This window comes from Aquarana catesbeiana, linkage group LG04 (assembly GCF_042186555.1).
Source record: "Aquarana catesbeiana isolate 2022-GZ linkage group LG04, ASM4218655v1, whole genome shotgun sequence".
Classification (NCBI taxonomy): domain Eukaryota; kingdom Metazoa; phylum Chordata; class Amphibia; order Anura; family Ranidae; genus Aquarana; species Aquarana catesbeiana.
In genome coordinates this window covers 299,992,775-300,018,566 of record NC_133327.1, presented here as the reverse complement: position 1 = coordinate 300,018,566, position 25,792 = coordinate 299,992,775, and positions in this window count along the sequence as shown.

The window sequence follows — 25,792 nt, the reverse complement described above, 5'->3', positions numbered from 1 at the left end:
AGTTATTTTTTTTGCCCCCTTGTGAGTTACGGGATAATATCCCTACAGATTTGGTTGAATCATTTCTTTTTTACACAATTTTGTATTTACATCGGAGATTACGAGTTTTGTTTTAATCTCTGGTGTGGTATACTTTTGAACTTGTTTCACAGCACTCTGAACTCTGGCTCATTGTTAGCACCACATACTTAAAGACTCCTCTGATGAGAGATTACACACCTACACTGATTGAAGATCTAAGGTCCCCAGTGACTCTTTTCACATATAGACGATACCATCGGGTTTAAAATCTCTTCATTTAACGTTAGGGGGCTGAACAGCCGACAGAAAAGAAGCATGTTATGGAAGGAAGCGAGAATTCTACAAAGTGACTTTTTATGTCTGCAAGAAACTCACTTTTCTTCTCAAAAACCCCCAAAATTTCAACATCAACGCTTCCCAATGATAATCTGTTCTAATTCTCCTAAAAAGAAAAGAGGGGTTGCTATTCTCATCAAAGACACTGTATCATTTAAACACATACATACAGAGACAGACAAAATGGGTAGATGTATCATACTCATATGTGAGGTAAATAATATGTTCTACACCATAGTAAACGTGTACTTACCAAATGTGAAAAAAATATCCTTTTTGCATAAGGTTTGTAAATTGGTACGAAAGGGTCATACCATACTATGCGGCGATTTTAATGCCATACCCAACAAATCTTTGGACGTCTCGGCTGGGATGCAAAAACAAAGTAAAAGAGTTACCCTCTCACACTTCATGTCCTCAGAAGACTTGTATGACGTGTGGCGATGCTAACATTCGACTGAGCGGGACTACTCCTACTTCTCGAGTGTGCATCACACATACTCAAGAATTGATTTCTTTTGGGTTGACAAATTTCTCCTGCAAAATGTTAGTGGGTCTACCATACATAACATCTCCTGGTCTGACCACGCTCCAGTTTCCATGGAGGGGTCCCGCACTGAAACATGGGCAAATAGATGGAAAAACAATGTTTTTTTATTTGAACACCCAGACCATAAACTCAAAATTACTAAAGAGCTCTGTGATTTCTTCCTTACTAATGCCCCATCGCTGACGGATCCCTTCACGACATGGAACTGTCATAAAGCGTACATGAGAGGAATCCTCATGAAATTAAGCAGTGTTATTAAAAAGCAGCGGAACCAGCAGTTTAATGATCTACTTTCCCAAATAGAAAATTTAGAATTAGCAATTAAAAAAGCTCCTGATCTTAAAATTAGCTCAAAACTGGATAAAACCAGGCATGAACTTAGATTACTTCTTTTTCTCAACATAACCACACTACACGGAAATGGAAAGCTCACTTTTACAGCCAAGGTAATAAAGCAGGTAAACTATTAGCTAACCAAGTAAAAGAGAAAACTGTAAAACAAAAAATACCATTTATTTTTCATCCAAATACATACGCTTTTAGAGACTATTACAATAATCTCTATAACTTAAAAGATGACACATCTACACCACAACCTTCTCCTGAGTTGATTCAGAAATTCCTGGACTCAATCTCCATGCCCAAAAGAGATGTAGACTAGGGATGAGCTTCATGTTCGAGTCAAACTCATGTTCGACTCGAACATCAGCTGTTCACAAGTTCGCCGAACAGCGAACAATTTGGGGTGTTCACGGCAAACACCCTTTAAAAGTCTATGGGAGAAATCAAAAGTGCTAATTTTAAAGGCTTATATGCAAGTTATTGTCATAAAAAGTGTTTGGGGACCTGGGTCCTGCCCCAGGGGACATGGATCAATGCAAAAAAAAGTTTTAAAAACGGCTAGTTTTTCAGGAGCAGCGATTTTAATAATGCTTAAAGTCAAACAATAAAAGTGTAATATCCCTTTAAATTTCGTAGCTGGGGGGTTGTCTATAGTATGCCTGTAAAGGGGCGCATGTTTCCCATGTTTAGAACAGTCTGACAGCAAAATGACATTTCAAAGGAAAAAAGTCATTTAAAACTACTTGCGGCTATACACATAAAAGTTCACTGATAAAAACGGCATGGGAATTCCCCACAGGGGAACCCCGAACCAAAATTAAAAAAAAAAATGACGTGGGGGTCCCCCTAAATTCCATACCAGGCCCTTCAGGTCTGGTATGGATATTAAGGGGAACCCCGGCCAAAAAAAAAAGCCGTGGGGTCTCCCCAAAAATCCATACCAGACCCTTATCCGAGCACGCAACCTGGCAGGCCGGAGGAAAAGAGGGGGGACGAGAGAGCGCCCCCCCTCCTGAACCGTGCCAGGCCACATGCCCTCAACAATGGGAGGGTGCTTTGGGGTAGCCCCCCAAAACACCTTGTCCCCATCTTGATGAGGACAAGGGCCTCATCCCCACAACCCTGGCCGGTGGTTGTGGGGGTCTGCGGGCGGGGGGCTTATCGGAATCTGGAAGCCCCCTTTAACAAGGGGACCCCCAGATCCCACCCCCCCTGTGTGAAATGGTAAGGGGGTACCTACCATTTCACCAAAAAACTGTCAAAAATGTTAAAAAGGACAAGAGACAGTTTTTGACAAATCCTTTATTAAAATGCTTCTTCTTTCTTCTATCTTCCTTCATCTTCTTCTTCTTCTTCTTCTGGTTCTTCTGGCTCTTCTGGTTCTTCCTCCGGTGTTCTCGTCCAGCATCTCCTCCGTGGTGTCTTCTATCTTCTTCTCCTCAGGCCGCTCCGCACCCATGGCATGGGGGGAGGCTCCCGCTCCTCTCTTCATCTTCTTCTCTTCTTCATCTTCTTCTCTTCTTCTCTTCTTCATCTTCTTCTCCGGGCCGCTCCGCATCCATGCTGGCATGGAGGGAGGCTGCTGCTGTGTGACGCGTCTCCTCTTCTGACGGTTCTTAAATAACGGGGGGCGGGGCCACCCGGTGACCCTGCCCCCCTCTGACGCACGGGACATGACGGGACTTCCCTGTGGCATTCCCTGTGACGCCACAGGGAAGTCCCGTCAAGTCACCGTGCATCAGAGGGGGCAGGGTCACCGGGTGGCGTCGCCGCCCCGTTATTTAAGAAGTGACCTGGAGAAGAAGATGAAGAAGATGAAGAAGAGAAGAAGAGAAGAAGAGAAGAAGATGAAGAAGAGAAGAAGATGAAGAGAAGAAGATGAAGAAGAGAAGAAGATGAAGAGAACATGCCATGGGTGCGGAGCGGCCCGAGGAGAAGAAGATAGAAGACGCTGCGGAGGAGATGCTGGACTAGAACACCGGAGGAAGAACCAGAAGAACCAGAAGAAGAAGAAGAAGATGAAGGAAGATAGAAGAAAGAAGAAAGAAGAAGCATTTAAATAAAGGAATTGTCAAAAACTGTCTCTTGTCATTTTTAACATTTTTGACAGTTTTTTAGTGAAATGATAGGGGTACTTTTGTACCCCCTTACCATTTCACATGGGGGGGCTGGGATCTGGGGGTCCCCTTGTTAAAGGGGGATTCCAGATTCCGATAAGCCCCCCGCCCGCAGACCCCCACAACCACCACCCAGGGTTGTGGGGATGAGGCCCTTGTCCTCATCAACATGGGGACAAGGTGTTTTGGGGGGCTACCCCAAAGCACCCTCCCAATGTTGAGGGCATGTGGCCTGGTACGGTTCAGCTCTCTCGTCCCCCCCCCTTTTTCCTGTGGCCTGCCAGGTTGCGTGCTCGGATAAGGGTCTGGTATGGATTTTTGGGGGGACCCCACGCCGTTTTTTTTAAATTTTGGCGGGGGGTTCCCCTTAAAATCCATACCAGACCTGATGGGTCTGGTATGGAATTTAGGGGGACGCCCACATAATTTTTTTAAAAACATTTTGGCCGGGGTTCCCCTTAATATCCATACCAGACCTGAAGGGCCTGGTATGGAATTTAGGGGGACCCCCACGTCATTTTTTTAAAAAAATTTTTGGTTCGGGGGTTCCCCTGTGGGGAATTCCCATGCCGTTTTTAACAATGATCTTTTATGTGTATTGTCGGACTGGCAATGCAATAGCCGCAAATAGTTTTAAATTACTTTTTTCCTTTGAAATGTCATTTTGCTGTCAGACTGTTCTAAACATGGGAAATATGCGCCCCTTTACAGGCATAATATAGACACCCCCCAGGTATGAAATTTAAAGGGATATTACACTTTTAATGTTCATTATTTAAGCATTATTAAAATCACTGCTCCTGAAAAAACGGCCGTTTTTAAAACTTTTTTTTGCATTGATCCATGTCCCCTGGGGCAGGACCCAGGTCCCCAAACACTTTTTATGACAATAACTTGCATATAAGCCTTTAAAATTAGCACTTTTGATTATTCATGTTCGTGTCCCATACACTTTAACGGTGTTCGCGTGTTCGAACGAACTTTTTTCCTGTTCGCATGTTCTGGTGCGAACCGAACAGGGGGGTGTTCGGCTCATCCCTAATGCAGACCAACTAAAATCTCTAAACGAACCAATTTCTATAGATGAACTTCAAAAAACAATCATGTCTCTCCCCAATAACAAATCTCCAGGCCCAGATGGATTCTCTTCTGAATATTACCGCACGTTCCATTCTCTTCTAAGACCACATTTATTAAGAGTATATGAGACTGCTGCTTCCAAAGCTTCATTCCCTCCAGAAATGCTAACGGCCACAATTGTAACTTTACCCAAACCTGGTAAAACACTGGACACTCTGCAGAATTTCAGGCCCATATCATTACTAAATGTTGATTTGAAGATATATGCCAAGATTATAGCAAATAGCCTGGCCCGGTTCCTGCCCACCCTGGTAAAACAAGATCAGATTGGTTTTGTCCCGGGTCGTCAGGCACCAGGCGCCATGCGTAGAATAATCAATCGTCTTCATAATGTGGAGTCATTGGGGTGTCTTCTCTGCTTCTTTCATTAGATGCAGAGAAGGCCTTCGACAGGATTAATTGGGGATACTTAAGACATGTACTATGCAAATTTGGTCTATCAGGCACACTTAGTTCAGCCATCTTAGCACTATACACTAGTTCCTCTGCAATGGTCTTCACAGAAGGCATGTTCTCTGACAGCTTCAACATCACTAACGGGACAAGACAAGGGTGTCCATTCTCCCCCTTGATATTTGCCCTTCTAATGGAGCCCCTTGCTGAAAAAATTAGATCCCACCAAGACATATCCAGCGTTTATGTCACACAACAAGCACACTCCATCTCCTTATTTGCGGACGATGTGATCCTGTCCTTTTCAGAGCCAAAAACCTCTCTTCTAGCCGTACACAACACACTAAACCATTTCAACCAAATTTCATATTATAAAGTTAATGCAACCAAATCTAATATACTTGCTATAAATATAGATGAAGATCTTAAACAGACCCTTTCTTCACAGTACCCATACCCATGGACTGGCCAATCTATTCAATATTTGGGCATACATTTGACAACTCAAAATTATTTAAGGTAATTTTTTTACCCCTTATTTCCTCTATCCAGCCTGAATTAAAAGACTAAGATCCTTTTATTTGTCCTGGTCGGGAAGACTGGCTGCATACAAAATGCTGATTCTACCGAGAATTCTGTACTATTTTAACGCTCTACCAATCTTTATACCAGTATCATTCTTTAAAAATGTACAATCTCAACTGCATAGGTTTGTGTGGGCGGATTAAAAAAAATCGAGATGCTCCCAGTCTTCCATACTAAAACATAAAAAAGCTGGGGGTATGGGGCTTCCCATATTATGAGACTACTTCACAGTGAGCATTTTAGACCAAACAAAGTTTTGGCTCCACTCACACCCATCAAAACATTGGGCATCTATAGAGAAAAACTGGATATCACCTAACTCCCTAAGATCTACACTTCTAGCTAATTCCTTCTGAAATACTCATTTTAAATCCACCCATCCCATTATAACATAACGCAGACCTGACCAAAATCGCTATTCCCTTGTCTTCGGTTCAAAAACCACATAGGAGACCTCATGACAACCAATTGGGAAAAAAAGGAATTACCCTAGTCAAAGACCTTTTAAACCATGGGAAGATTATCCCCTTTGAGACGCTAATCCAAAAGTACTCACTTCCCAAATCAGATCACTACATGTATGTGAGGAATACAACATTTTTACAAGCTCACCCATTAACATCCATTAAAATACTACATGGAGCTTTGTCTTTTTGGAATGGAAACAACACCACAAAAGGGATTACCCTATTTTATAACCTGTTGCAACAGAAAAAAACCTTTACTAAACTACCACTAATTCAAAAATGTGAAATGGATATCACTACTTCCTTCTCAGAGGAACAATAGAAAAAGGTGGTTAAATACAATCACTGTTACACAAGGTCCACAATATATTGGGAAACAGCCCAAGATATACTCCTTCGATGGTACTATACCCCCTTAATTACAGCAAAATTCTCTCAAGGCAGCTCCAATGAATGTTGGCGTGGTAAAATAGGCACATTACTACATACGCTTTGGGACTGTCCTAATCTTAGGAGTCTCTGGGGAGCAGTATTCCCTTTAATATCCAACTACAGGGTTCATTAAATCAGTCAGCGCTGAAATGGTTATATTAAGCATCCATGTAGATCTCTATCCACCAAACCTTAGACCAATGGTAATACAGATCCTGATGGCAGCTAGACTGGTAGTTACTAGACAATGGAAATTCAAAACACCACCTAATATTAGGGAAGTTGTTAATAAAGTCGATGAGGCCTTCAAGCATGAACAGATTATCGCCAGTATATTGGGAAAATTATCCCACTTTTATAAAAAGTGGGATCCTTGGATTCTTCTTAGACTGATTAAATGAAAGAATAAACATTCACAAATTCCTGCACGTTCTGTATCCTTTCCGAATATGAGCCAGAGTACCTAATTCTACTGTATGTTAATGTTTCTGTGTGTTCTAACACTTTAGACATATGCTTTTCAATTTATGTTCCAAATTGCAGTTTATTAATACTATTAAAATAAGCATTCCTCGTATGCTTATGCACGATTTGTATTCCACAGCTTAATGTGATTCTGAGGATATACTCTATGGAACTTCTATGTTTGTACTATATGTTCATGTACACCTTGCATGCTAAATGACTGGTTTGTAAGTTGTAAAAATTGCAATAAAAAATATTCCTTAAAATAAATAAATAAATAAATTAGTAGGTACGATGCCCGGTGGGTGTGGAGCTGTGACTTGGTGTACATCTTGCGGCATGTATGCGTTCCTTGATCATCTGATCAAGGGCGAATACTGCTGTGCAAAATGTGAGAGCATTGTTTCCCTGGAAGCCCAAGTTCTGAATTTGGGGAAAAAACTGTCAGCACTGAGAAGTCCCTCCATACTAAAGGAGAGCCAGGAATGTACACGGCAGGTGCCAGCAGAGAGGCAGGTGGAGACAAAGAGGTGCAGGCACTAGGAAAGAGTAGATGGGTGACAGTCAGGAAGGGTAGAGAGGGAAGTCCCAGGGAGGCCGATCCAGGGCTGGAACATCCCAATAAGTACGCTCCATTGAGTGACATTGGTTAAACCAGTCAGGGACCAGCACTGCTGGAGCAGAGGGACTCTCCTAGCTCCCAGGAGAAGAACTCCTCCAGTTAGAGTGGGGGGGAAGTGAAGGGAAAGGAAAGACAGATTCTGGTGGTAGGGGACTCAATTCTTAGAAGGCCAGAGAGGGCAATCTGTAACAAAGACCTGAAGTGCCGAACTGTATGTTGTCTACCGGGCGCTCGGGTTCGGCACATCATGGATCTGATGGACAGATTATCGGGAGGGGCTTGGGAAGACCCGGCTGTCATGGTGCACATTGGCACCAATGACAAAGTCAGAGGCAGATGGAGTGTCCTAAATAATGATTTTAGGGACTTGGGAGCTAAATTGAGGAAAAGGACCTCCAAGGTAGTATTCTCAGGAATATTACAGGTACATTGAGCCACACCAGAAAGGAAGAGGGAGATTAGGGAAGTAAACAAGTTGCTGAAGAGCTGGTGCAGTAAGGAGGGGTTTGGATTCCTGAAGGACTGGGCCGACTTCTCAGTCGATCACCAGTACTATAGAAGGGATGGACTGCACCTAAATGAGGATGGTGCAGATCAGCTGAGAGTAAAGATTTCTAAAAAGTTAGAGGGGTTTTTAAACTAGGCAACGGGGGGAGGGCCCAGAGGTAGAGATAGTCAGCACGGAACATATTCCAGAGGGTAGTATTGGAGGCATTAGTGGTAGGTTGACTAAAGCACATAAACCCAAGGTAAGTATAGTAACAGTCCTAGTTGCAATCTCGGAACACTCAATAAGAGGATAGTATGCGACCGGTCTAAACTATGTGGCATGTTCACCAATGCCAGGAGCCTGGCGGACAAGATGGGTGAACTAGAGATGCTGTTGTACAAAGAGGATTTGGATTTTGTGGGAATTTCAGAGACCTGGTTCAACAGCTCTCATGATTGGCTGGAAACCATTCAAGGGTACACCCTTTATCGCAGGGATAGAGAGGGTAAAAAAGGGGGAGGGGTATGCCTATATATCAAGAATAATGTACAAGTGAATGTGAGAGATGACATCACTAAGGGAGCTAGGGAGGAGGTGGAATCCTTATGGGTAGAGCTCCAAAGGGATTAAGCTAAGGGGAAAATATTACAGAGAGTATGCTATAGGTCCCCTAACCTGAGGGAGGAGGGGGAGACGGATCTCCTATCACAAGTTGGATTAACAGCAAGGATGGGAAGTATTATCATAATGGGGGATTTTAATTATCCAGACATAGACTGGGTGGAGGGAACCATGCATTCGTCTAAGGCTCGCCAGTTCCTAAATGTCTTGTAGGAAAATTTAATGGTTCAGATGGTAGACGCACCAACTAGAAATAAAGTGTTACTGGATCTACTGATTACCAACAATACAGACCTAATCACGGATGTGGAAATATGGGGCAATTTAGGAAACAGCGATCACAGGTCAATTGGCTTCAGTATAAATCACACAAATAGGAAGCATAAGGGGAATACAAAGACACTGAATTTCAAAAGAGCCAACTTCCCTAAACTACGAACCTTGTTAGAAGGCATGAATTGGGATAAAATCTTAGGAACAAAGAACATGGAGGAGAGATGGGTTTGCTTTAAGAGCATATTAAATAAGGGCTTTAGCTAATGCATTCCATTGGGTAAAAGAGCAAACAAAAGTCCTGGATGGCTTAATTGCAAAGCAAAAATGGATATAAGAGCAAAGGAGAAGACCTTCAAAAAATACAAAGATGAGTGATCATCATCAGCATTCAGACTTTATAAAGAATGCAACACGAAATATAAGGGTGCAATTAGGGCGGCTAAGATAGAACACGAAAGACACATAGCAGAGGAGAGCAAAAAAAATCCCAAGAAATTCTTTAAAGCGGAGTTCTGCCAAGATTTTTTTTTTAAAGTCAGCAGCAAATACTACAGCTGCTGACTTTTAAAATATACACTTACCTGTCCAGGGCGCCTGCGATGTCAGCAACCGAAGCCGATCTATCCCTCGGCTCTTGGGTGGAGGCGACACCATCTTTGGTAAGAGAATCAGGAAGTGAAGCCTTGTGGCTTCACAGCCTGGTTCCCTACTGCACATGTGCGAGTCATGCTGTGCAATCCCACTGGTCCTTGCTGTCTTCTGAGACCTGTGTGTCTCACAGAAGACAGCGGTGGGGACGGAGGAGGCGCCAGACATGGCATAGATATCCGTGGATACTGTGGCTATCTATGCCTGGAAGTGGGAGCAAATACCTGGATTAGACAGGTATTTGCTCCCCCCTCCCCCCTGAAAGATGCCAAATGTGACACCGGAGGGGGGGTGAATTCTGAAGAGCAGAAGTTCCATTTTTGGATGGAACTTCGCTTCAAGTATGTAAACAGTAAAAAAGGGAAGACAGACCATATTGGCCCCATAAAGAATGAGGAAGGACATCTGGTTACAAAGGATTGAGAGATGGCGAAGGTATTGAATCTTTATTATTCTCCTCAGTCTTCAAGAGGTAATCGGGGGGCGTCAGTAACCAAAACTGCAGTGTTTATCCTTATGACACATCACAGGAAGCTTTCATGGTTAACAGAGGACAGAATTAAAATTAGATTTGGGAAACTTAACATTAGTAAATCACCGGGATCAGATGGCTTGCATCCGAGGGTACTTAGGGAACTCAGTTAAGTAATTGCCAGACCATTGTTCCTAATTTTTACTGACAGTCTACTGACTGGAATGGTACCAGGTGATTGGAGAAAAGCCAGTGTAGCACCAATATTTAAAAAGGGCCCAAAAAACATCCCTGGGAATTACAGACCAGTTATCCTAACATCAATAGTATGCAAACTCTTGGAGGGGATGATAAGGGACTATATACAAGATTTTAGTAACGAGAACGGTATCATTAGCAGTAATCAGCATGGATTCATGAAGAATCGCTCTTGCAAAACCAATCTATTAATCTTTTATGACAAGGTGAGTTGCCATGTAGATAAAGGAAGGCCCGTGGATGTGATGTATCTGGATTTTGCAAAAGCATTTGACACAGTTCCCCATAAACGTTTACTGTACAACATAAGGTCCATTGGCATGGACCATAGGGTGAGTATGTGGATTGAAAACTGGCTACAAGGGCGAGTTCAGAGGATGGTGATAAATGTGGAGTACTCGGAATGGCCAGAAGTGGGTAGTGGGGTCCCCCAGAGTTCTCTGCTGGGACCAATTCTATTTATTTTGTTCATAAACGACCTGGAGGATGGGGCAAAAAGATCTGAACAAATTAATGGGGTGGACTATACATGGCAAATGAGGTTTAATGTAGAAAAATTTAAAATAATGCATTTGGGTGGCAAAAATATGAATGCAATCTATACACTGGAAGGAGAACCTCTGGGGGAATCTAGGATGGAAAAGGACCTGGGGTTCCTAGTAGATGATAGGCTCAGCAATGGCATGTAATGCCAAGCTGCTGCTAACAAAAAAAACAGAATATTGGCATGCATTAAAAAGGGGATCAACTCCAGAGATAAAATGATAATTCTCCCGCTTTACAAGACTCTGGTCCGGCCACACTTAGAGTATGCTGTCCAGTTCTGGGTACCAGTCTTCAGGAAGGATGTACTGGAAATGGAGCAAGTACAAAGAAGGGCAACTAAGCTAATAAAGGGTCTGGAAGATATTAGTTATGAGGAAAGGTTGCGAGCACTGGAGAAGAGACACTTGAGGAGGGATATGATTTCAATTCATAAATACCGTACTGGTATTCCACAATAGGGATAAAACTTTTTCTCGGAAGGGAGATTAACAAGACACGTGGCCACTCATTAAAATTGGAAGAAAAGAGGTTTACCCTTAAACTACGTAGAGGGTTCTTTACTGTAAGACCGGCAAGGATGTGGAATTCCCTTCCACAGGCAATGGTCTCAGCAAGGAGCAATGATAGTTTTAAAACTATTAAATAAGCACCTGAACGACCGCAACATACAGGGATATACAATGTAATACTGACATATAATCACATACATAGGTTGGACTTGATGGACTTGTGTCTTTTTTCAACCTCACCTACTATGTAACTATATAACTATGATCATTAGGGTCAGCAGGTGACTATAATTCACCAGATAGGTTTATGGTTCAAGCAAACTGTCATGAACAAGGGTCTGTATCCACAAGGAGAGGGACAGTTCAGGTGATACAGGAGCTTACCTAATGTTGTATAGAGACCTTGGAGTCAGGGATGCACTCAAGGCACACTGGAGTGAAGAAGAACACAGGATATTTGGAGGTCACTGGGCTACATAGAAATGTACAGCGGTCACAGAGTCACTGAAGGCATAGGAGCACTGGGGTCACAGTCTGGAGACACAGGAATGCAGGAGTCACTGGTGACACTGGGGTCACAGGAGATGCCGGAACGCAGAATCACTGGAGATGCACTGGAGAGTCTGGAGACAAAGGACACATTGGATATAAACATTACTGAGACACAGTGGTCTCTGAAAAGCAAAGGGGTCTCAGGATGCATGTAAGTCTCAGGAGTCTCTGAAGGCACAGGGGCCTCTGGATGCAAAGAGGTCTCAACAGACTTTTTAGGGTCCTGCAATTTCTTAAGGAAATTTTTATTTTTTTGCAAAAAAAGTGCAATAACCCACAAATAATCAGTGATCAACAATCATAATTCCTCTTTCACTGATTCAACTAATGTCTGAATATAAATGTAAAGGCATGAGCTACAATGAAAAGTTACGCTCTTGAAGATAAATAATAATTTAGAAAACAAAAACTATGAATCTTAGAAAACCATAAAACAACAAAAATAATGAAGAATTTTATGTTTGAGTACCCTCAAATTTATTCAAACTTATAAATATTCATAAAACATTAAAGCAAAATATTGGTGCCCCCTAGTTGTAAACATTCCCATACTTACTGGTTTAAAGATAGGCATATTCTTGATAGGTGGCCAGACATTTTATTGAGCAAACAGTAAGCACTCTGTAGCATGGGGACCAATTATTTCTTTTGTTTGTTTTTGGATGCAGCATTGGACCATACTTTATATACTGCATGAATGACATTTCCTGGCATATGCTTTTGGATATTTGGCCAGAAAGCTGCTTATAGTGAGCAGCAAGTTCCTTGATAAACAATGTCAAATTTTGAAAATTGATTGGGTATGCTTTTTAGATATTATTATGAGGAAGGAGAAAGCTAAAGAGGAATGTATGCATTTAGTGTACACTATGTTTCCAGGAACTTTTATGTGAAAGTTTGGACATGATTTTTTTTTGCATTGAAAGAAGTTAATATGAGCAGTATTCCTGCTTTTAATTTATACACTGGTTTACATGTTGACTCAAGGCCACACATTGGGGACTATTTAATAATTTTCAGTTGCAGGCAGAGTAATACTCTTTGCCGCAGCTCCTAACAATTAAATACAAATCTTGGCTTCTTTCTTTGAATTTGATTGCTGGGGCAAGCAGAAACTTTAATTTAATTATTTGGATGTTTGGAGCCAAAACTAATAAACTGTTCCCACTCTCCTTCTGGCAGAACATCCTGAACTGATGGGACCTGGGGAATTTTTTTTTAATCGCTGGGAGCTGTGGAATTACTCCTCCTACACTCAAAATCAATTAAGAGTCCCCACCCCTTAATCGGGCCTCCTGCTAAACTGATGGCAGAGAGTTGATTATTTAAAGTGGAACTTCATCTTCCTAACTCACTTTCCATCATTTCACCCCTGACCCCTTCTCTCTAACAAATGAACATTTTGTTTTATTTTTGTACCTTTTTTGAAGACACTTCCCTGCACTTCTGTCATTTTCTGGGTGAAAATCACATCCAACTTTCCCACAGTCTCCTGGGATATTGATATCATGCATACTTATTACTATATCAAAAATCACACATTTCAGCAATAATTTAGGCAGTGTTTAAAGAAATTACCTGCCTTGAGATAAACATAGGGTTTGGTTCCATTGCTGATCTCTTCTTCTAAAAATGAAATGTGCCAAGTTGGTATGCTATTCACTGGCTTTGGTTCTGTTATTGTCACCCACCTGATAGAAACAGTATAGATCAGACGTTCTGACTTTTTCCACCTCACATGATACACAAACCTTTTCAAGGTCAGTGATTCAGAAATGTATCAGGGCAGCGGGTTAATATAGCAGGCATCAAATAGCATTTTAAATGTAGATCAGCAATGGCAGCCCATTATATATCAATACAGACTCCAAATTGCTGTTTTTTTTATGTTGCTGAAAAACATTCCTGTGCCTCTCTTCCCTTGAGATACCAGCCATAGACACCAGGAATCTAGCTGCTATGTCCTGCATAACTAATACAAAAGGATACTTTGGACCCTTATCATGCTCTTTTTAGTTCTAGATAATAAGTGGGGATGAGCCGAACACCCCCCAGTTCGGTTCACACCAGAACATATGAACAGGCAAAATATTGGGAAGAACACATGAACACCGTTAAGGTCTATGGGACACGAACATGAAAAATCAAAAGTGCTCATTTTAAAGGCTTATATGCAAGTTATTGTCATAAAAAGTGTTTGGAGACCTGGGTCCTGCCCCAGGGGACTTTTTTTTCCCTTTTTTTTCCCTTTTTTCGGGAGCAGTGATTTTAAGAATGCTTAAAGTGAAAAATAAATATGAAATATTCCTTTAAATATCATCCCTGGGGGGTGTCTATAGTATGCCTGTAAAGTGGCACATTTTTCCCGTGTTTAGAACAGTACCACAGCAAAATGACATTTCTAAAGGAAAAATTGTCATTTAAAACTGATCGCGGCTGTAATGAATTGTCAGGTCTCAGCAATATAGCTACAACTCATTGAAAAAAAGAGCATGGGTCCCCCCCCAGTCCATTACCTTCAGGTCTGGTATGGATTTTAAGGGGAACCATGCGCCAAAATTAAAAAAAATGGGTCCCCCCAAAATCCATACCAGACCCTTATCTGAGCACACAATCTGGCAGGCCGCAGGAAAAGAGGAGGGATGAGAGAGCGCCCCCCCTCCTGAACCATACCATGCCATATTCCCTCAACATGGGGATGGTGCTTTGGGGTCTTACCCCAAAGCACCTTGTCCCCATGTTGATGGGGACAAGGACCTCATCCCCACAACCCTCGCCCGGTGACTGTGAGGGTATAAGGGCGGGGGGCTTATCAGAATCTGGAATCCCCCTTTAACAAGAGGACCCCCAGATCCCGGCCTCCCCTTTGTGTGAATTGGTAATGGGTTACATTGTACCCCTACCATTTCACAAAAAAAGTGTCAAAAATTGTAAAAAAGACAAGAGATAGCTTGGGACAAGTCCTTTAGTAAAAAAAAAAAAAAACTTTTTGTTGGTGAATGTCTATGTTCCTCCCCCATATAATGATGAAGTGTTAAAAAATGTGTATAGAAAAATGGTACAGTGCCCGAATTTGCCAACTTTAGTTATGGGAGACTTTAATAACATAATGAATGAGGAGGAGGATAGACATAGCACCATAAAAAGTAAACAAAGAATGAGGAGAACTAGATTTGCTGGCCATATACAAGAAATTGAGTTAGTAGATGTGTGGAGAATTAGATATCCATCAAAGAGAGAATACTCGTGTTGTTCAAGTACATATGGATCTTTGTCAAGAATAGATTTGGCTTTGGGGAATGATAATTTTCTCCCATGGCTAGAATTAATTCAATATGGCCCTAGGGGCCTTTCTGATCATTCCCCACTTATATTGACTATACAGACTGAGGTACAGTTGGCTTCTCTACCCTGGAAAATTAATCCACAGTGGTTGCTATTACTGACAGAGGAGGATATGATAGAACAACAAGTAATAGAATTTAAAAAAAAAAATAAAAACTCAACATCTTTATTAGTAGTTTGGGACACTATGAAGTCATATATGCGTGGGGTTATGATCAAAGAAATATCTAAAATTAAGAGATCATCTAGTAGTCATGAAGAGGAGTTAATGCAAAGGGTGACTCAAACAGAGCATAATTATATCATTGGTCTCATAGAAGAAAAGCGCTTAGCCTGGCAGGAAGCTCAAAAAATTCATAAAATGTTATTTCTAACCAAAGCAGAAAACAGTAGATTCTTTCAAAATCAAAAACACTATGAGATGGGGGAACAGGTGGGACGCATGTTAGCTGCGATAGTTAGGACTCAAGAGGGTCTGATAACTGTTGCAGCAGTTAAAGATGCAGAAGGAGTAGTGAGATATGACACTGATAGTATTCAGAACATATTTGTTGACTTCTACACCGTACTTTATGAATCAAGGGTGGAGAAGCCAATGAACCAAGTAAAACAATTCATGGATAAATTGGTCTTTCCTAAACTTAACCACTTGAGCCCCGGACCATTATGCTGCCTAAGGACCAGAGGTCTTTTTCCAATTTGGCACTGCGTCGCTTTAACTGCTAATTGCGCGGTCATGCAATGCTGTACCCAAACGAAATTTGCGTCCTTTTCTTCCCACAAATAGAGCTTTCTTTTGATGGTATTTGATCACCTCTGCAGTTTTTATTTTTTGCGCTATAAACGGAAAAAGATCGAAAATTTTGAAAAAAAATGATATTTTCTACTTTTTGTTATAAAAAAAATCCAATAAACTAAATTTTAGTCATACATTTAGGCCAAAATGTATTCGGCCACATGTCTTTGGTAAAAAAAATGTCAATAAGCATATATTTATTGGTTTGCGCAAAAGTTATAGCGTCTACAAACTAGGGTACATTTTCTGTAATTTACACAGCTTTTAGTTTATGACTGCCTATGTCATTTCTTGAGGTGCTAAAATGGCAGGGCAGTACAAAACCCCCCCAAATGACCCCATTTTGGAAAGTAGACACCCCAAGGAAATTGCTGAGAGGCGTGTTGAACCCATTGAATATTTATTTTTTTTGTCCCAAGTGATTGAATAATGACAAAAAAAAAAAATATTTACAAAAAGTTGTCACTAAATGATATATTGCTCACACAGGCCATGGGCCTATGTGGAATTGCACCCCAAAATACATTCAGCTGCTTCTCCTGAGTATGGGGATACCACATGTGTGGGACTTTTTGGGAGCTTAGCCGCGTACGGGGCCCCGAAAACCAAGCACCACCTTCAGGATTTCTAGGGGTGTAAATTTTTGATTTCACTCTTCACTGCCTATCACAGTTTCGGAGGCCATGGAATGCCCAGGTGGCACAAAACCCCCCCAAATGACCCCATTTTGGAAAGTAGACACCCCAAGCTATTTGCTGAGAGGCATATTGAGTCCATGGAATATTTTATATTTTGACACAAGTTGCGGGAAAGTGACACTTTTTTTTTTTTTTTTTTGCACAAAGTTGTCACTAAATGATATATTGCTCACACAGGCCATGGGCATATGTGGAATTGCACCCCAAAACACATTTAGCTGCTTCTCCTGAGTATGGGGATACCACATGTGTGGGACTTATTGTGAGCCTAGCCGCGTACGGGGCCCCGAAAACCAAGCACCGCCTTCAGGATTTCTAAGGGTGAAAATTTTTGATTTCACTCTTCACTGCCTATCACAGTTTCGGAGGCCATTGAATTCCCAGGTGGCACAAAACCCCCCCAAATGACCCCATTTTGGAAAGTAGACACCCCAAGCTATTTGCTGAGAGGCATGGTGAGTATTTTGCAGCTCTCATTTGTTTTTGAAAATGAAGAAAGACAAGAAAAAAATTTTTTTTTTTTCTTTTTTCAATTTTCAAAACTTTGTGACAAAAAGTGAGGTCTGCAAAATACTCACTATACCTCTCAGCAAATAGCTTTGGGTGTCTACTTTCCAAAATGGGGTCATTTGGGGGGGTTTTGTGCCACCTGGGCTTTCCATGGCCTCCGAAACTGTGATAGGCAGTGAAGAGTGAAATCAAAAATTCACACCCTTAGAAAGCCTGAAGGCAGTGCTTGGTTTTCGGGGTCCCGTACGCGGCTAGGCTCCCAAAAAGTCTCACACATGTGGTATCCCCGTACTCAGGAGAAGCAGCAGAATGTATTTTGGGGTGTAATTTCACATATTCCCATGGCATGTTTGAGCAATATATCATTTAGTGACAACTTTGTGCAAAAAAAAAAAAAAAAATTTGTCTCTTTCCCGCAACTTGTGTCGCAATATAAAATATTCCATGGACTCGACATGCCTCTCAGCAAATAGCTTGGGGTGTCTACTTTCCAAAATGGGGTCATTTGGGGGGTTTTGAACTGTCCTGGCATTTTATGCACAACATTTAGAAGCTTATGTCACACATCACCAACTCTTCTAACCACTTGAAGACAAAGCCCTTTCTGACACTCATTGTTTACATGAAAAAGTTTTTTTTTTTGCAAAAAAATTACTTTGAACCCCCAAACATTATATATTTTTTTAAAGCAAATGCCCTACAGATTAAAATGGTGGGTGTTTCATTTTTTTTTTCACACAGTATTTGCGCAGCGATTTTTCAAACGCATTTTTTGGGGAAAAAACACACTTTTTTAAATTTTAATGCACTAAAACACACTATATTGCCCAAATGTTTGATGAAATAAAAAAGATGATCTTAGGTCGAGTACATGGATACCAAACATGACATGCTTTAAAATTGCGCACAAACGTGCAGTGGCAACAAAATAAATACATTTTTAAAAGCCTTTAAAAGCCTTTACAGGTTACCACTTTAGATTTACAGAGGAGGTCTACTGCAAAAATTACTGCCCTCGATCTGACCTTCGCGGCCATACCTCACATGCATGGTGCAATTGCTGTTTACGTTTGACGACAGACCGCCGCTTGCGTTCGCCTTAGCGCGAGAGCAGGGGGCGACAGGGGTGCTTTTTTTTTTTTTTTTTTTTTTTCTTTATTATTTTTTTTGCTTTTCTATCTTATTTTTAAACTGTTCCTTTCATTTTTTTTTTTTTTTTAATCATTTTTATTGTTATCTCGGGGAATGTAAATATCCCCTATGATAGCAATAGGTAGTGACAGGTACTCTTTTTTGAAAAAATTGGGGTCTATTAGACCCTAGATCTCTCCTCTGCCCTCAAAGCATCTGATGACACCAAGATCGGTGTGATAAAATGCTTTCCCAATTTCCCAATGGCGCTAATTACATCCGGCGAAATCTAAGTCATAAAATGCTCGTAGCTTCCGGTTTCTTAGGCCATAGAGATGTTTGGAGCCACTCTGGTCTCTGATCAGCTCTATGGTCAGCTGGCTGAATCACCGGCTGCATTCTCAGGTTCCCTGTTGAGACAGGAGAGCCAGAGAAAAACACGGAAGACGGTGGGGGGGGCTTTCCCTCCCATGGCTTGTAAAAGCAGTCTAGAGGCTAATTAGCCACTAGGATTGCTTTTACATGAAAGCCGACCGCTGGCTGAAAAGAATGATACCAAGATGATACCTAAACCTGCAGGCATCATTCTGGTATAACCATTCAAAGTCGTGAATGGCGTACCTGAAGACAAAAAAATGGTTAACAATAAAGAACAGTATACGGTAAAGTATAAAAAATTGCATACCTGAAAAGCAAACATGATAAAACATAATAGCAATAAAACATTGCAGAATAGAATACAGTAAAAAAGAGCAGAACAAGAGAGAGAGAATAGAGAGAGAGAGAACAATAAAACGACAACTATTTTTTTTTATTTTATATATTTTTTTTTTTTTTTACACTTTTTTTGTAACTAACTTTTATAACGGTAACCGGTTCCAGGTTCGGGTCTCTCAAAATGCGATGGCATCTTGGGAGACCCTGTGAAAGTGTGCCTAGTCTGTGCAATGCTGTACCCTACGCTAATACTCAACTAATGAATGGTAGCGTTCAAAACATTCACCAATGCAAAGACCAGGATTGTCAGGACAGGAGGGACAATAATAGAGGGTGTCACGCCTATATTCGCGCTTGCTGCAGACACGACATCTTTTTTGGGGGTTCGTTGGGTAGGGGTACTCGGGAGGACATAAAGAAAATGCCTCTCATGCAGCCGAATGCATTTGGTTGGAGATGTGAATGGGGGAAGTACGGGCGCTGCAGAAGCGGTGGGTTCCCAATTAGGATTGGCGAATGCAGCAGGAAGGGCACTATGGGCACGACGGGCCTGTGTTTGTCTTCTTGGTGGCAGCGGGACACTACTTGTGCTTGCCACCTCACCAGCTTGAACTGCACTTATGGGACTCGCCACGTCACCAAGTGTTACTGCAGTGCTGGTTTGACTACGACCGGGGTGTACTAGGCCGCTGGCGCTTGCCAGTTCAATAAAAAGCTACCAAAAAAACTGTTAGCGATCGCAGGGATCAGGCCTGACTCTGCGAATGCTGCAGTTATGCGTTAAGTGTTTTGTAAGTGACAGTGATCGATCGATACTGCACTTGGGTGGGCTGGGCCGGGCGGAGGGGCAAAATGCAGGTGCTAGCAGGTATCTGGGCTGATCCCGCTAACACTGCGTTTTTGGGAACCCTAAACTGCTGGGGACGCCAGTATAGATCTGATCGGATCAGATATTGATCCGTTCAGATACTATACCACTAAGGGAGGTGTATGGTGCGTGCGTGGGTGTTAGCGGTACTGGCGCTAATCTGACGCTGCTTGGGACTGGTGCTTGCCAGTTCACCAAAATACTACCAAAAAAACTGTTAGCGATCGCAGGGATCAGGCCTGACTCTGCGAACGCTGCAGTTATGCATTTAGTGTTTTGTAAGTGTCAGTGATCGATCGATACTGCACTTGGGTGGGCTGGGCTGGGCCGGGCGGAGGGGCAAAAAGCAGGTGCTAGCAGGTATCTGGGCTGATCCCGCTAACACTGTGTTTTTGGGAACCCTAAACTGCTGGGGACGCTAGTATAGATCTGATCGGATCAGATATTGATCCGATCAGATACTATACCACTAAGGGAGCTGTACGGTGCGTGCGTGGGTGTTAGCGCTACTGGCGCTAACCTGACGCTGCCTGGGGCTGGTGCTTGCCAGTTCACCAAAATGCTACCAAAAAAACTGTTAGCGATCGCAGGGATGAGGCCTGACTCTGCGAACGCTGCAGTTATGCGTTTAGTGTTTTGTAAGTGACAGTGATCGATCGATACTGCACTTGGGCTGGGCCGGGCGGAGGGGCAAAACGCAGGTGCTAGCAGGTATCTGGGCTGATCCCGCTAACACTGTGTTTTTGGGAACCCTAAACTGCTGGGGACGCTAGTATAGATCTGATCGGATCAGATATTGATCCGATCAGATACTATACCACTAAGGGAGGCGTATGCTGTGTGCGTGGGTGTTAGCGGTACTGGCGCTAATCTGACACTGCCTGGGGCGACGCATATCACCGCCGGGCGATCAGGGGGCTAAACCTTTATTCGGTAATAAACGGTGGGTGCCCTGACACTATAAAAAATAAACAAACTAACCAGCGTCACCCGTAACAGTTATACGGTGATCAGTTGTGAAAGGGTTAACTAGGGGGCAATCAAGGGGTTAAAACATTTATTCGGTAGTATATGGGGGTCCCTGTCGCTATAAAACGCTGACGGCGAACCTAAATATTTAGGTCCCTAACTAGCGTCACCAGCGACACTAATACAGCGATCAGAAAAATGATCGCTTAGCGACACTGGTGACAGGGGGTGATCAAGGGGTTAAAACTTTATTAGGGGGGGTTAGGGGGGTATCCTAGACCTACAGGAGGGTAATACTAACTGTCCCAACACTGTAACTGTCACAAACTGACACCAATGCAGTAACAAAAAAAAACAAAAACTGCTGGTGTCAGTTTGTGACGGGGGGGGGGGGATCGGGGTGTTTTGTGTGCCTGGCATGTTCTACTGTGTGTGTGTGTGTTGTGCACTCACATACCTGTCTTCTCTCCTCGGGCCGGAACGGAAATTACCGAGCCGAGGAGAGATTACATCATTTCCTTTGCTGCTGTTTAGCATACAGCAGCAAAGGAATGATGTGATTGGCCGGCGGCGATCGCGAGGGGGGGGCCACGAACGGATGGCCTCCCCCTCACCTCTGATCGCCGCTGGACAAAAGACGACCGCCTCGGGCACCGGGGGGGGGTCCGATCGGACCCCTCACCCGCGGAAGGCAAATCACGTATATGTACGTGATTTTGCCTGTCCGTGCCACCTTGCCGACGTAAATCGGCGTGAGGCGGTCGTCAAGTGGTTAAATTAGAGGAAAGAGATTTTCTCGATAGCCCTATACCCCTGGAAGAACTAAAACAAGCAGTTTTGCAAACACACAATAATAAACCTCCCGGGATGGACGGACTACCGCTGGAAATCTATAAAAAATTTTGTAAGATTCTATTGCCAGAACTATTAGAACTATTAGAAGTACTAAATGACTCCTTTCAGAAACATAGTTTCTGAGTCAATGTAGGAAACGATAATTATAGTAATTCCAAAACAGGGTAAGGACCCAATGCTGCCTGAGTCTTATCGCCCTTATCTTATCCTCACCTCAGATGTTGGCCCGGGTTTTCGCAAATAGATTATCATTCTATATTAACACCTTGATTCATGAGGACCAAACAGGTTTTATTCCAACTAGAGCAGCTTCAACAAATATACGTAGACTTTTTTTAAATATGCAGATACCTATGGAAAATATGGGATCTAGAGCAATACTGTGCTTGGATGCCCAAAAAGCCTTTGATATGGTGGAGTAGGAATACCTATGGGCCTTATTGGAGGCTTTTGGTATAGGCCCAGGATTTTTAAAGTGTGTCAAAATGTTATATAGGGAACCAAAAGCAAGGTTAAGAATTTACAATATATGATCTAGACTCTTTAATCTGTCTAGAGGGACTAGGCAGGGATGCCCTCTGTCCCCACTATTGTTCGTGATAGCATTGGAACCTTTTGCTCTTGCGATTAGACAATCAGTGGAAAGTTGGGTTTCGACGAGCAGGAAGAGAGGATAAAGTAGCTCTCTATGCAGATGATACTCTTATTTTCCTGGGGGATACCTCAAAGTCATTAACGGAACTTATGTGCCTTAGCTCCATATTTGGACGAATCTCGGGCTACCAGATCAATTGGGATAAGTCTGAATTATTACCATTAGATGAATTAAAAGTCCCTTTACTGAATCATGCATCTCAAATTCAAATTAAGTAAGTAGTGAGATACATGGGGATTGAGATATCACGAAATGCAAAAGATTATATCAAACTGAACCTTAAACCTTTATTGGCAACATTTAAGGATAAATGTCAAAGTTGGTGTAAATTACCACTGACAGTAATAGGCAGGGAAAACCTTGTTAAAGTGGAGGGCCACCCTAAAAAAAAAATTGCATGAAAAATCCTAAAAAAATTAAAAAAAAAAATTTGAAAAAAAAAATTAAACTTACCTAAACCCTTGTTGCTAGGCAGTCTTCCGAATCTGCCTCTTCTTATTCCGCGGCGTGTTCTGCTCCTCGGTGAGCGGCCCTGTAGCCTTCTGGGAACTGTGTGTGTTCCCAGAACACCACGGGGCCATTCACAGAGCGCCGCGCCGCTCGCGTGTGCGCAGTAGGAAACTGGCAGTGAAGCCGCAAGGCTCCACTGCCTGTTTCCCTTACTTAGGATGGTGGTGCCGGGACCCGAGAGCCGGGGGACGGGTCGGCCTCGGGCGGCCAACATCGCGGGCACCCAGGACAGGTAAGTACTTATTTAAAGTCAGCAGCTACAGTGTTTGTAGCTGCTGACTTTTAAATTTTTTTTTTCCAGGGACGGAATCCCGTTTTAAAATGATTTGGTCCCCACAATTGCTTTACATGTTCAATAATTCTCCCGTATGGATTACAACATTTTAGTTTAGAATAATAGAATCTCTTTTTAGAGAACTTATTTGGAAGAAAAAACCACAACGCATAAAGCTGACAACATTATTGTTAAATAAAGGAGCAGGTGGATTGGTGATTCCCCATCCAAAAAGCTACTCTTTAGCTTCACAAATAAAACACTTTTTTGGATGGACAGTAATGGCAGACTCTGATTCTATACAGAGCCTGCTATTATCAGTATATCCCAATTATCCACTGATCTCTCTATTGGAGGGAAGAAACAAATGGTCGAATAAAGGCTTTATTACGGGAGAATTGTTTGACAAGGTATGGCAGGAAATTAAAAAAATCATGGAAATAAAAGGTTATACGGCATACACCCCTATATGAAATAATAGTAGCTATGCGGAACTGATGAAACTGGAAGGGTTTGAGATATGGATGCTCAAGGGACTAAGGTATTTGACACAGGCATTCCGGGATGAAGTGATAAAAACCTTTAGTGAACTAAGTAATGAATATAATATTCCAAACAAACGATTTTTTTCAATTCCTACAGTTAAGGCATGCATTACAAGCATAGGGCTGACTGACGGAATGGACATTTAATAAATCAGAGGTTATAGCCCTGTTGAAAAATGCAGAAAAAAAAGGGTTTGATTTCACAAATATATAATATATTATATGATAAATATAAAGATAGATATACCAGCAAGAGCAGCGTGGTCAAGTGATATAGGGCCAATCTCAGATGAACAATGGGCATTGGCACTGTCGATAACACCCCTGTCATCTCTATCTCCAACACAGAATTCAACAGAAATATTTATATTACACAGGGCTTATTATACACCAGAGAAAATGTTTAAATGGAAACGTAGAGATACAGCTCAATGCTCTAGATGTAAAAGGAGTCCAGCGAATTGAATCCATATGTTATGGAGATTTCCTAAGCTCCACTATTGGCACAAAGTGGTATCAATGATTAATAGTGCTTTTGGGACCAGGATGTCTCCAGAACTGGGAGGTTGCCTCTTGGGTATGCATGAATGGGGTATCCCAGGGGAATACAGGATATTATTAACTAGGATCTTATTTCAGGCTCATAAGCTCATAGCACAAAAGTGGACATCATCACACCCACCTACAATAGCGGAATGGAAGATACAAATAAGGGAAACATTAGTTAAGGAAAAGTATATATTTTTACACAGAGGTCGCCCAGGGAATTTTGAAAAGATATGGAGAAGATGGTTTGACATTTTGGATATATAATTTTTTTCCCCCCATCTTATTTTGTGCCGGGGTTGTATGTTGGGTGTATGTTGTTGGTCATTTGTGATGTTTTTGTATGAAAAAAGAATAATAAAAACGATTTGATTAAAAAAAATAAATAAAAAAAGTCCTGCGATGTAAATTCATGCCGCCCAACGGACCGAAAAGGGAAAAAAAAAAGCCGATACCATATTGCCTCCATGGAGGAACAGGTGACCCCGCCCCCCTCTGACACCACGGGAAAGCCATAGGGAAGCCCCCATGGCGACAGAGGGGGCGGGGTCACACGTTTACATTGCTGGGTGGCCCCGTCCTCAGCTATATAAGAAATGTCACAGAGAAGAAGCACCAGTCGGTGGGAGCCTCCCATGGAGGCGGAACGGTATCGGCTTTTTTTATTTTTTATTTTTCGGTCCATCGGGCTGCATGAATTTATATCGTGGGACATTTTTTTTTTTCAATAAAGGATTTGTCCCAAGCTGTCTCTTGTCTTTTTTACCATTTTTGACACTTTTTTGTGAAATGGTAGGGGTACAATATACACCATTACCAATTCACACAGGGGGGAGGCCGGGATATGGGGGTCCCCTTGTTAAAGGGGGCTTCCAGATTCCGATAAGACCCCCGCCCGCATACCCCCATAACCACCGGGCAAGGGTTGTGGGGATGAGGCCCTTGTCCCCATCAACATGGGGACAAGGTGCTTTGGGGTCATACCCCAAAGCACCCTCCCCATGTTGAGGGCATGTGGCCTGGTATGGTTCAGGAGGGGGGGCGCTCCCTCATCCCTCCTCTTTTCCTGCAGCCTGCCAGGTTGCGTGCTCGGATAAGGGTCTGGTATGGTTTTTGAGGGGACCCCTACGCCATTTTTAAAAAAAATTTGGAGCAGGGTTCCCCTTAATTTCCATATCAGACCTGAAAGGCCTGGTATGGATTTTAGGGGGACCCCCATGCAATTTTTTTTTTTAAATTTTGGTTTGAGGTTTCCCTTAATATTCATACCAGACCCAAAGGGCCTGGTAATGGACTGGGGGGGAACCCATGCTCTTTTTTTCAATGATTTTTATCTATATTGCCGAGACCGGACAATTCATTACAGCCGCGATCAGTTTTGAAAGACAATTTTTCCTTTAGAAATGTCATTTTGCTGCAGTACTGTTCTAAACACGGGAAAATGCGCCACTTTACAGGCATACTATAGACACCCTCCAGGGATGATATTTAAAGGAATATTTCATTTTAATTGTTTCACTTTAAAATGAGA